General features: G+C 32.6%; 1 pseudogene; it reads left to right on the top strand.

Annotated features, from left to right (window-relative positions):
• Window positions 1–9,300, top strand: part of LOC111730688 — an 80,071-nt pseudogene extending 70,771 nt beyond the window's left edge.
• Window positions 9,301–9,949: the final 649 nt, after the last annotated feature.

Here is a 9,949-nt window from a genome sequence, read left to right as displayed (position 1 = left end):
GGTAACATAACAATTTTTACTAGGGAGAAACCTTACAAATGCATAGCTTTATCAAAAATATACAACTTTGTGGTCATGAAAAAATTTTATAAGATAGAAACCATATAAATGTATCAAGATCTTTAAGCAATACCCTCAGGATACACCAGAGAATTCCTACAGAAGCATTACAAGTATCATGAAAGTGGTAATGTTTATCCAGTTATCTCAGTGGATTACATATAAGTAAATCCATGCTGGGGGGCACTAAGTCTGTTACCTTTGAAAATTAACTAACCTCAGATGTTAAATTCCACAGAGAATTAAAAGTTAAAATTGTGAGATGATTTAGTGGAACCAGGGCATATGTGGAAAGATCCATTTCTCTTCAGTTTATAAAACATTTTCAATAATTTGAAATTTCTTGAGAAGGCTGCATTGTTATTGATGACTTACAACTTGCAGTTTAAAATCTGTTGATGTTATGCTTCCATTACATGCTTTTCATTTTTCACCATGATGGTCTCAGGGAAGGGATTACGAAGATGAAAGGACTTACTTCATTAGATGGAGTTTATTCAGATCCATGTAACATAGAAAAATTAGGAAACTAAATTTAAGACACAATATGGTATAAATTTGAAAGCCTGGGGGTGTGGCAGGGAATAGATGTAAAAGTATTATTTAAATTACTGTGCTTTCTTCTTGTGGCTCCTTCTATAGAATTCTTGGTATGACAGAAGGCCTCTGTTGCTTATAGGAAAAGATTGCTCTACCAAATGATTGTATAACAGAATATGCCAGCACACTGACAGGATGAGAATTTCATGGGTGTAGACTGATGGGTTACTAGAAGTGGCATATGTAGTAGAAAAAAAAATGGGTGGGGACTGTTGGTCTCCCTTAATTTTGAAAGTTAACATCTATTGTATATCAGAGATTAATGAAAATTGGTTTTCTGGAGACTGACAATACATAGTTAGAAGGGACAGGTTTAATCAAAAACAGTTGCATGTGCTTTGAATGATTAGGATTTGGTCAGTAAAATTGGATTTTTATACCATTTTATTTAGAATGTACTATCCTTCTCATGTCTAATTAGCATTTTATTTAGAATGTATCATATTTCCCATGTCTAAATAATTGAAATATAATTTTTTTTTGTAACGATCATGAATTCTGTTCACACAAGCATATTTCATCTCATGGATTGCTTCATAATGGGCACTTAATAATATGTCATTAGGCTCTCTAAGTTGAATGGCATCTATAACAATTTCTTTACATATTAGATTCAAACAACATACTTTTGGAAATACATATATTTATAATTTGCATTTTAGCTATGCACTTGATTATGTATCCCAGATGATTTCTGTGAGTATAGTGAAAATAACAGCAATGCAATTTCAGATTCTCACCCCCTAAAACATGCCTCCCCATTCATGAATATACACCATAAGTTTCTACATGACTTTGTGTATGCCAAAATAAAGACATGGGTTACACCTGTATGTGAAATGAAAATACAGTGAGCATATGATGTTAGAAAGATATTAGATATTAGAAAATGAAAGAGATTTTCAGAAATATGGATAAAACAACCTATGTTTTGTGCATGGAGTGCTCAGGGAAATAATTTGTAAAGATCAATCTTCATGGATTTTTTTTCTTTAGAATGAACATACAGAATTGATCATTTTTGATAGAGAAACTAGTAATTTCATATTTCACTCTCCAACACATTTTTTTTAAAGTTTGCACTTGTGCTTATTCCCCTGGAACAGGAAGGAGTCCCATTGAAAGTTTATTTTGGATGTCAAGACTGATGATGACTCCACGTAGTCAAGTGTTATGAGAATGTTTATTACAATGAGCTTTTCTGGAGAGAGCAGGGTAGCCTTCCCAAGTTTTTCCTAAACTGGCTAGAGAGAGCGAGATTGGTGACTTTCTTGTGTTGCTGGATAGGGCTCGAGTTATGGTACTCACTTGTGATGTGAGCTTAAAACTAGTGCCAAAGGAAGGTGGTACTTTATTATCAACTTACCCTACCTAGATGGGCAGAACAGTAAGAGATTGTCATGAGGCTTAAATGTATCCGTAGTCGGACATCAAAAATGGAGTCAGACTATTGTTAATCTCAGTGTTTACTTTTGACTCCTAACTACTTGGTTGAGGAAGACATTTTCCTACTGCTAATAATATACATACTACATTCCTTTCCCTGATGCCTCTATAAATCTCATTTATATTGCACGATATGATCGCACAATATGATAGAAAATGTATGTGAATTACTTTTTCAGTAAATTGCCTATGATATTTTTACACTTGTTCATGAAAATGTGTGGAGGCATTTATCAGACAATAAATAGGATTCAGTAATTTTTCAGAAGAGCCATTTTTGAATGGTTATAAAAATCTTTGAAGATTTGGTAATAAGCATCATATTTCTCAACTATAATAAAATCCCATTTTGTTAATCTTATCTCTTATTATTAGTTTTTAAACTTGGTTTAGCCCAATTGACATATTCAATTTGCATTTCTTTTTACTTCAATGTGAAAATTTACACTAGGTTTGGAGATTGGTGTCAGAAATGTATAATTACATGTAACCCGGTCATATGACCTCTTAATCTATGAGCCTATACATTGTAGTAAATTTCTTTTTTGCTCTGATAAAATATATTCATTCATTCTATCAGGAACTATTTTAATCAGTTCCCTGCCTTCAAGTCATTTATATTCTATAAGGGTAAGTCAGGAATAATTAAATACAATACAGTGATTAAATACAATGAAAGTATACATATAAAATGATAGAGTGACTGGATGTCCTAATTTAAACACCATGTTCTGGGAATACTTATGTAAGCTATTTGAGCAGAATTGTTAATCGAAAGAATGTCATGCAAACACAAACAAGGAAGGGCAATTGGAGACAGTAAATAGAAAATTTCCAGAATGGGAAGATATTTACAGCAGGTCCTTGAGTAATGTTTCATACAATGTTCTTTCATTGTAAGGATGAGCTGCTGTAGGAATTTAACTCTTGTTAAATTTAGATCAATTAGTCTAGGGTAAATATGATTCTGTCATACATTGTTTACCCCACTTCTGAGAACTATCGATGGCGTTAAGTGAGGACTTACTGTCCAGCGTTTGAAGAATATTCACAATTGGTGCATTGCTTGATGAAGTATGATAATATGCTTCTATTGGAGACATTTAAAATTTGAAACTTCCTTTTTTTAACATCATAGTTTTTTTATTACTTCAATTTCTCCCCTGAATTTATTTTTATTTTTTTAACTGATAGAATTCCACTTCATGGATGTACTGTCATTTTATTAAACCTATTCTCTCCTTTTTTCATGCTATGGCTGTTATTTTTGTTTTTTAATTTTTTAAATTAAAATTTTAATTTTAATTAAATTTGACAACCATCAACTTGTTCTCTGTATCTATGGGTCTTTTGCTGTTTTTTGTTTATTTATTTATTCTTTAGTTTCCATATGTAAGTGAGGTCATATGGTATTTTTCTATCTGACTTATTTCACCTAGCAAAATACTTTCTAGGTCCATCCATGTTGTCGCAAATGGCAAGATTTCATTCTTTTTTATTGTTGAATAATAGTCCATTCTACCACATCATCTTTATCCATCCACTACTGAAATTTAGATTGCTTCCATACCTTGGTTATTATGAGTTATGCTGCAGTGAACATAGGGATACATGGATCTTTTCAAATTGATATTTTTATTTTTCTTATGATAAATACCCAGGAGTGGAATTGCTGGATCATATGGCAGCTCTGTTTTTAATTTTTTGAGGAATCTCCATACCATTTTCCATAGTGGCTGCACTAATTTGCAGTCCCACCAACAGTGTACAAAGGTTGCCTTTTCTCTCCTTCCTTGCCAACACTTTTTTTATGTCTTGCTTTTTTATGAGGGCCATTCTAACAGGTATGTAGTGATATCTCATTGTAATTTTAATTTGCGTTTCTGCAGTGATTAGTGATGTTAAGCATCTTTTCATATTCTTGCTGCCTGTCCATATGTCTTTATTGCATAAATGTCTATTCAAGTCCTCCACCCATTTTATTTAAATTGGACTAATTTTTGGTGTTAAGTTGTATGCATTCTTTATATATTTTGGATATTAACCTCTTATCAGATGTATCATTTATAAATATTTTCTCTCATTCAGCAGGTTGTCTTTCTGTTTGGTAGATAGTTTCTTTCACTGTGCAAAACCTTTTTAGTTTCATGTAATCTTATTTGTTTATTTTTGCTTTTGTTTCCTGTGCTTGAGGAGCTATAACCAAAAAGATATTGTTAAGAGTGATGTCACAGTATACTGCCTATGTTTTCTTATAAGGATTTTATGGTTTCAGATCTAATATTTAAGTCTTTAATCCATTTTGAGTTTATTTTCATATATGGTTTTTAAAAATGGTCCAGTTTTATTTTATTTTAGTTTTTGTATGTATTAGTCCAGTTTTGCCAACACCACTTATTGAAGAGACTGTCTTTACCCCATTGTATATTCTTGCCTCCTTTGTCATAAGTTAATTCACCATAAAGCAAGGATTTATTTGGGGGCTCTTTATTCCATTGATTTATCTATCTGTTTTTATGCCAGTTGTAGTATAGTTTGATATCAGGGAGCATGATACTGCTCATGTTGTTCTTTCTCAAGATTTCATTGAGTATTCAGGATCTTTTTGGGTTCCATATACATTTTAGGATTAGTTTTTTAATTTTAAGAATCCCATTGATATTTTAATAGGGATTACATTGAATCTGTGTATTACTTTAGGTAGTAAGGGCATTTTAACAGTACAGATCCTTCCAATTATTGAGCAAGGTATATCCTTCCATTTATTTGTATCTTGTTCAGTTTTTTTTCTTTTTTTTTTTTAACTCCAATGTCTTATAGTTTTTATAGTACAGATCTTTCACCTCAGGTTAAATTTATTTCTAGGCATTTTATACTTTTTGATGCAGTCGTAAATGGGATTGTTTTTAAAAAATTTTTCTTATTGTTTTTGGTGCATAGGAATGTTTGAGATTTCTGTTTGTTGATTCTGTATCCTGCAACTTTACTGAAGTCATTTATTCATTCTAATAGTGTTTCAGTGGAGTCTTTAGGGTCCTCTATACATATAGTATCATATCATCGCAAATAATAAGTTTTACTTCTCCCTTTCCAATTTAAATGCCTTTTATTTTTTTTCTTGTCTGATTGGACTAGGACTGCCAATACTGTATTAAATGGAAGTAGTGAAAATGGGCATCCTTGTCTTGTTCTTGATCTTAGAGGAAAAGCTTTCAGCTTTTCACCATTGAGTATGATATTAGCTGTGGGCTTGTCATATATCACTTTTATTATGTCTTCTATACCCACTTTATTGAGAGTTTTTATCATAAAAGGATGTTCAATTTTGTCAAATGCTTTTTTTTCTGCATTTATTGAGATGACCATATGGTTTTTATCCTTTATTTTGGTAATGTAATGTATTGCATTGATTGATTCATGGATGTTGAACCATCTTTGCATCCCTAGAATGAATCCCACTTGGATCATGGTGTATAATCCTTTTAATGTATTGTTGAATTCAGTTTACTAATGTATTGTTGAGAATTATTTTTTATCTGTGTTTATCAAGGATATTGGACTTTTCCATAAAGACCTTAGGATTCTTAATCCAGCCCAAGCAGAGCCTGGCTGCACTGGAGTCCCTGGTTACCTCATAGAAAGTGTTTTGATAATTTCTTTACTCCTTAATATTTGGAAATGTTAATTGAGAATTAATGTTAATTTTCTTTAAGTGTTGCTAGAGTTATCCAATGAATTCATCTGGTCTAGGGCTTTACTTCGTTGGAGTTTTTTTTAATTATTACAGTTTTAATCTACTTACTTGTTAATGCCCTATGTGTTTTTTATTTCTTTTAATTGATATTTTCCTCTTTTTGCCATACTCTAATCTCTCTCCTCTTGCTAATTTTGGGTTTAGATCCTTCTTCTTTTGTAAGGTATGCTGATCATTTGAAATCACTCCTATTTTTGATGTAAGTGCTTATCTTTATAAATTTCCCTCTCAGTACTGCTGATCCCCATTAAGTTTTGGTATATTGTGTTTCATTTAATTTGTCTCAAGATATTTTCTGATTTCCTTTTGATTTTTTGTTTTTGAACCAGTGGTTGTTCTATTGAGTGTGTTGTTCAATATCCAAATATTTGTGGAATTTCCAGGTTTTCATCTGCTATTGATTCTTAGTTTTATTTCATTGTTATCTGAAAAGATACCTGTATGATTTCAATCTTATTAAATTTGTTAAGACTTGTTTTGTGGACTAACAGGTTGTCTGTACTGGAGAATGTTCCATGCATTGAGAAGACTGTATATTCTGGTTTGGTTGGGTGTAGTGTTCCGTATATATCTGTCATATCTAATTAGTTCAAGTTCTCTCCTTATTTGAGCGTCTGTTTTTGTATTTGTTGTTTATCTAGATGAAATCAGGTTGTTGACCTCTCCCATTATTATATGGCTTTATAGTTCTCATTTGAATTCTGTCATGTGTGATTTATATATTTGGGAGCCCTGATGTTATGTGCATAAATATTTATAATTGTTTTAGCTTCTTGGTGGATTCACCCATTTATCATTGTGTAATGTTCATCTTTGTGTTGTGACATTTTGTCTGATAATAACATGGCCACCCATACTCTTTATTGGTTACTATTTCCACGGAACACTTGTTCCTTCTGCTTGATCAACTGTTTTTGACACTTTTGGTGTTGTTTTAAATCCAGCTATTGTCTTCTTCAGCTCCCATTTTATGTTTTTTTTTTTTTATACTTTGTGACTGCACCCTCTTTGTTTGTTTGTTTGTTTGTATGCCTCGTTTTCTTTTGTTGAGATGTGGGAGTTTAAAAAACAGCCTGTGGTCTCAGGCTTTATGACTCACTTTGTACAGAAGAACACAAATAATAATCAACTGGGCTAGAAATTCTGAAGCCTGTCAAATGTGTTCTGGAGTGTGTTTTCTGTTTGTGTGTGTGTGTAATTGCTCATTTTAAAATGTTTTCTGTGTCTTCTGTTGATCCCATGACATCTTACTATCCATAATGTCTGTCTTTAGCATTGCAATCTCTGTGATGTTTGAATACTTGCGCACTTTTTTCTTAGCAACCACCACAGTGCAGTCACAGTGTACTACCAATTCCCTTAGCACTCTGTGTCATGCAAAACTGAAACAATTTCCTTAGGAAGCTACACGAAATCCAAATCATTGGAGACACAGTACACTTATCTGTTTCTCTCCTTAGATGAAACTGGGAATTGAGGGTTTTCCCACAACCATTTTAGAGTGTGCCAAGGATGGTGAGCAGCTATTGTGAGAAAATATAAACAACTTTTCTTCCCTATTGATATGATTCTTCCTGATTTTGTGCATTCCTGGAGATGCTGTGTTTGTGGAGTACTGAAAAAGACCATTGAGTCGGTAATCATTGATAAGTTCACGTCTCCTTGGAGGAGTGAAACTTTGGTATTTCCTATTGTGCATTCTCGTTGAAGGTCTTGGATTTCTATTAATTTTGCTTGTTAGAATTTAAAGTATATTTTTTTACCTGAGTGTAGTAAACGTGGTAATTTACTTGTTATCTTTCAGCTATGCTTTCTCAAGACACCCAGGGCTTGTTGCCAAATCCAGGCCTAGAAGGTTCTTTCCATAGAATATTACTGGTAAGATACAAAAACTGTGTTCTTGAGAATTTACATTTAACAAAAGACAGGGGATGTGAGAGGTAGTGTGAAGGGCAGAAAAGATGTTAGAAGGATATAAACAAACTAGGAAAATTACCCATAATATAATCCTTAGTGTCAAAAAAGATCAGTGATATAAACCATTTTGGGAAAACTCACCCTTTAAGTCACTTATGTTTGCAAAACAATGTGTTTCTGAACTTAAAGATCAAAAACAATTTTTTTAAAGATCTATATTGTTGGAAAGGAAATTTGGGCAATCTGGGAAGTCACCTAGTCCATTGTGTGAATAATCATTTGAATTATTTAAAATGTAGGATTGGATTAAAGATTCAGTCAAATGTTTCTAAGAATCCGAGTTTTAAAAATGAAGAAATTCTAAATATGATAAATTTTAGAAGCTCTTAACCAAGGATTCATTATTCTTCCACTGAGAAATAATCCTTCCTTTTCCAAAGTCTATAATTTTTATAAACGTGGGAGGGTCTTTATACAACTATCATAGTTCAACAGGTATCATGGAATACTTAATTGGGAACAAATTTACATCTGTAATAAAATGAAAACCCTCACTAACGGCCTGTCTTCAATGATTACCAGCATACATATAACGGCGAGAGAAGTTGTCAGTACAACAAATCTTGGAAAAAATGTTAACCAAGGGTCAAATCCTCATAAACATCAGAGAACTCAGCTTCCACAGAACCATTATAAATGTAGGAAAGTCTTTGATCAAAATTCAAATCTTATTACCCATCCAGATATTTATATTGTAGAGAATAGTGACAAATGTAGTGAATGTGACAAATTTTTAACCCAATCTTTAAATCTTACTGAACATCAGAATATTCAACCTAGGGAGGAACCTTACAAATGTAATTAGTGTGAAAGAGTCTTTAGTCAGCTATACAAACTAAATAGACATAATAAAATTCATACTGGAGGGAAACCTTACAAATGTAAAGAATGTGGTACAGCCTTTAAATGGTGTTCACGTCTTACACAACATCAAAGAATTCATACTGGAGAGAAGCCTTACAAATGTAGAGAATGTGGCAAAGCCTTTTATCATGGCTCAAAACTTTCTCTACATCAGAGAATTCATACTGAAGAGAAACCTTACAAATGTAAGGAATGTGGCAAAGCCTTTACACAATGCTCAATCCTCACTCAACATCAGAGAATTCATATTGGAGTGAAGCCTTACAAATGTAGAGAATGAGGTAAAGCCTTTAATCAGCATTCACACCTTACTGAACATCAGAGCATTCATACTGGAGAGAAGCCTTACAAAATGTAAAGAATGTGGCAAAGTCTTTATGCTGTGCTCAGTCCTTACTTAACATCAGAGAATTCAGACTGGAGTGAAACCTTACAAATGCAGGAAATATGGCAAAGTCTTTACCCAGTGTTCAAACCTTACTCAACATCAGAAAATTCATGATGGAGAGAAATACAATTGCAAAGAATGTGGCAAAGCCTTTATTAAGCATTTATATCTTAATCAACATATGATAATTCATACTGGAGAGAAACTTTAAAACAGTAAGGACTGTGGCAAACCCCTTAGCTGGACCTTCAGCCTTACTCAATATCAGAGAATGCATTGTGGAGAGAAATTCTACATTTATAATAAATGATGAAAGACCTTTGTTCAAAGTATACACTTCAGAGAACCCCACAGAATTCATGCTGGAATGTGACATTAAAGTTGTAAAAAATGTGGGGAAGCATGTAATTGAAAATGAAATCTAAAAGATCATAGAATTCCCAGTAGAAAGTAGTAAGTTAATAACACTTTTCAGATATCACTCTAAACCACGATACTTATTATAGAGAATAATTCGAAGTTAAAAAACTTAGATAATTTACTTCTTAGTATGCCTTGAAGTATCAAGGGAATGGATACGTGGACAGATATAATTACTTAAATGTATCCTTTATCTTGGTAGTATTAGAACTTTTGTGAAAAAATATTAACATATTTCAAATCTCAAACCACTCATGCTGTGCCTTTATTTCTAGCTTGTATGTGAATCATGGGATTGATTGTTGCTACCTCAAAGATCTGAGAGTCCTATCTTAGGTGTGATACATTCATGTCTTCTTTTCCATTGAAGATTGAGGACTATCGAAAGTATAACATATGAAGACAATGTAAATGAAGGTGCTGTTTGTGATTGATTTAAA

This window comes from Pteropus vampyrus, unplaced genomic scaffold (genome assembly GCF_000151845.1).
Source record: "Pteropus vampyrus isolate Shadow unplaced genomic scaffold, Pvam_2.0 Scaffold328, whole genome shotgun sequence".
Lineage (NCBI taxonomy): Eukaryota > Metazoa > Chordata > Mammalia > Chiroptera > Pteropodidae > Pteropus > Pteropus vampyrus.
The sequence above is the reverse complement of the archived record's forward strand: the minus strand, read 5'-3'. Positions and strand labels throughout refer to the sequence as shown.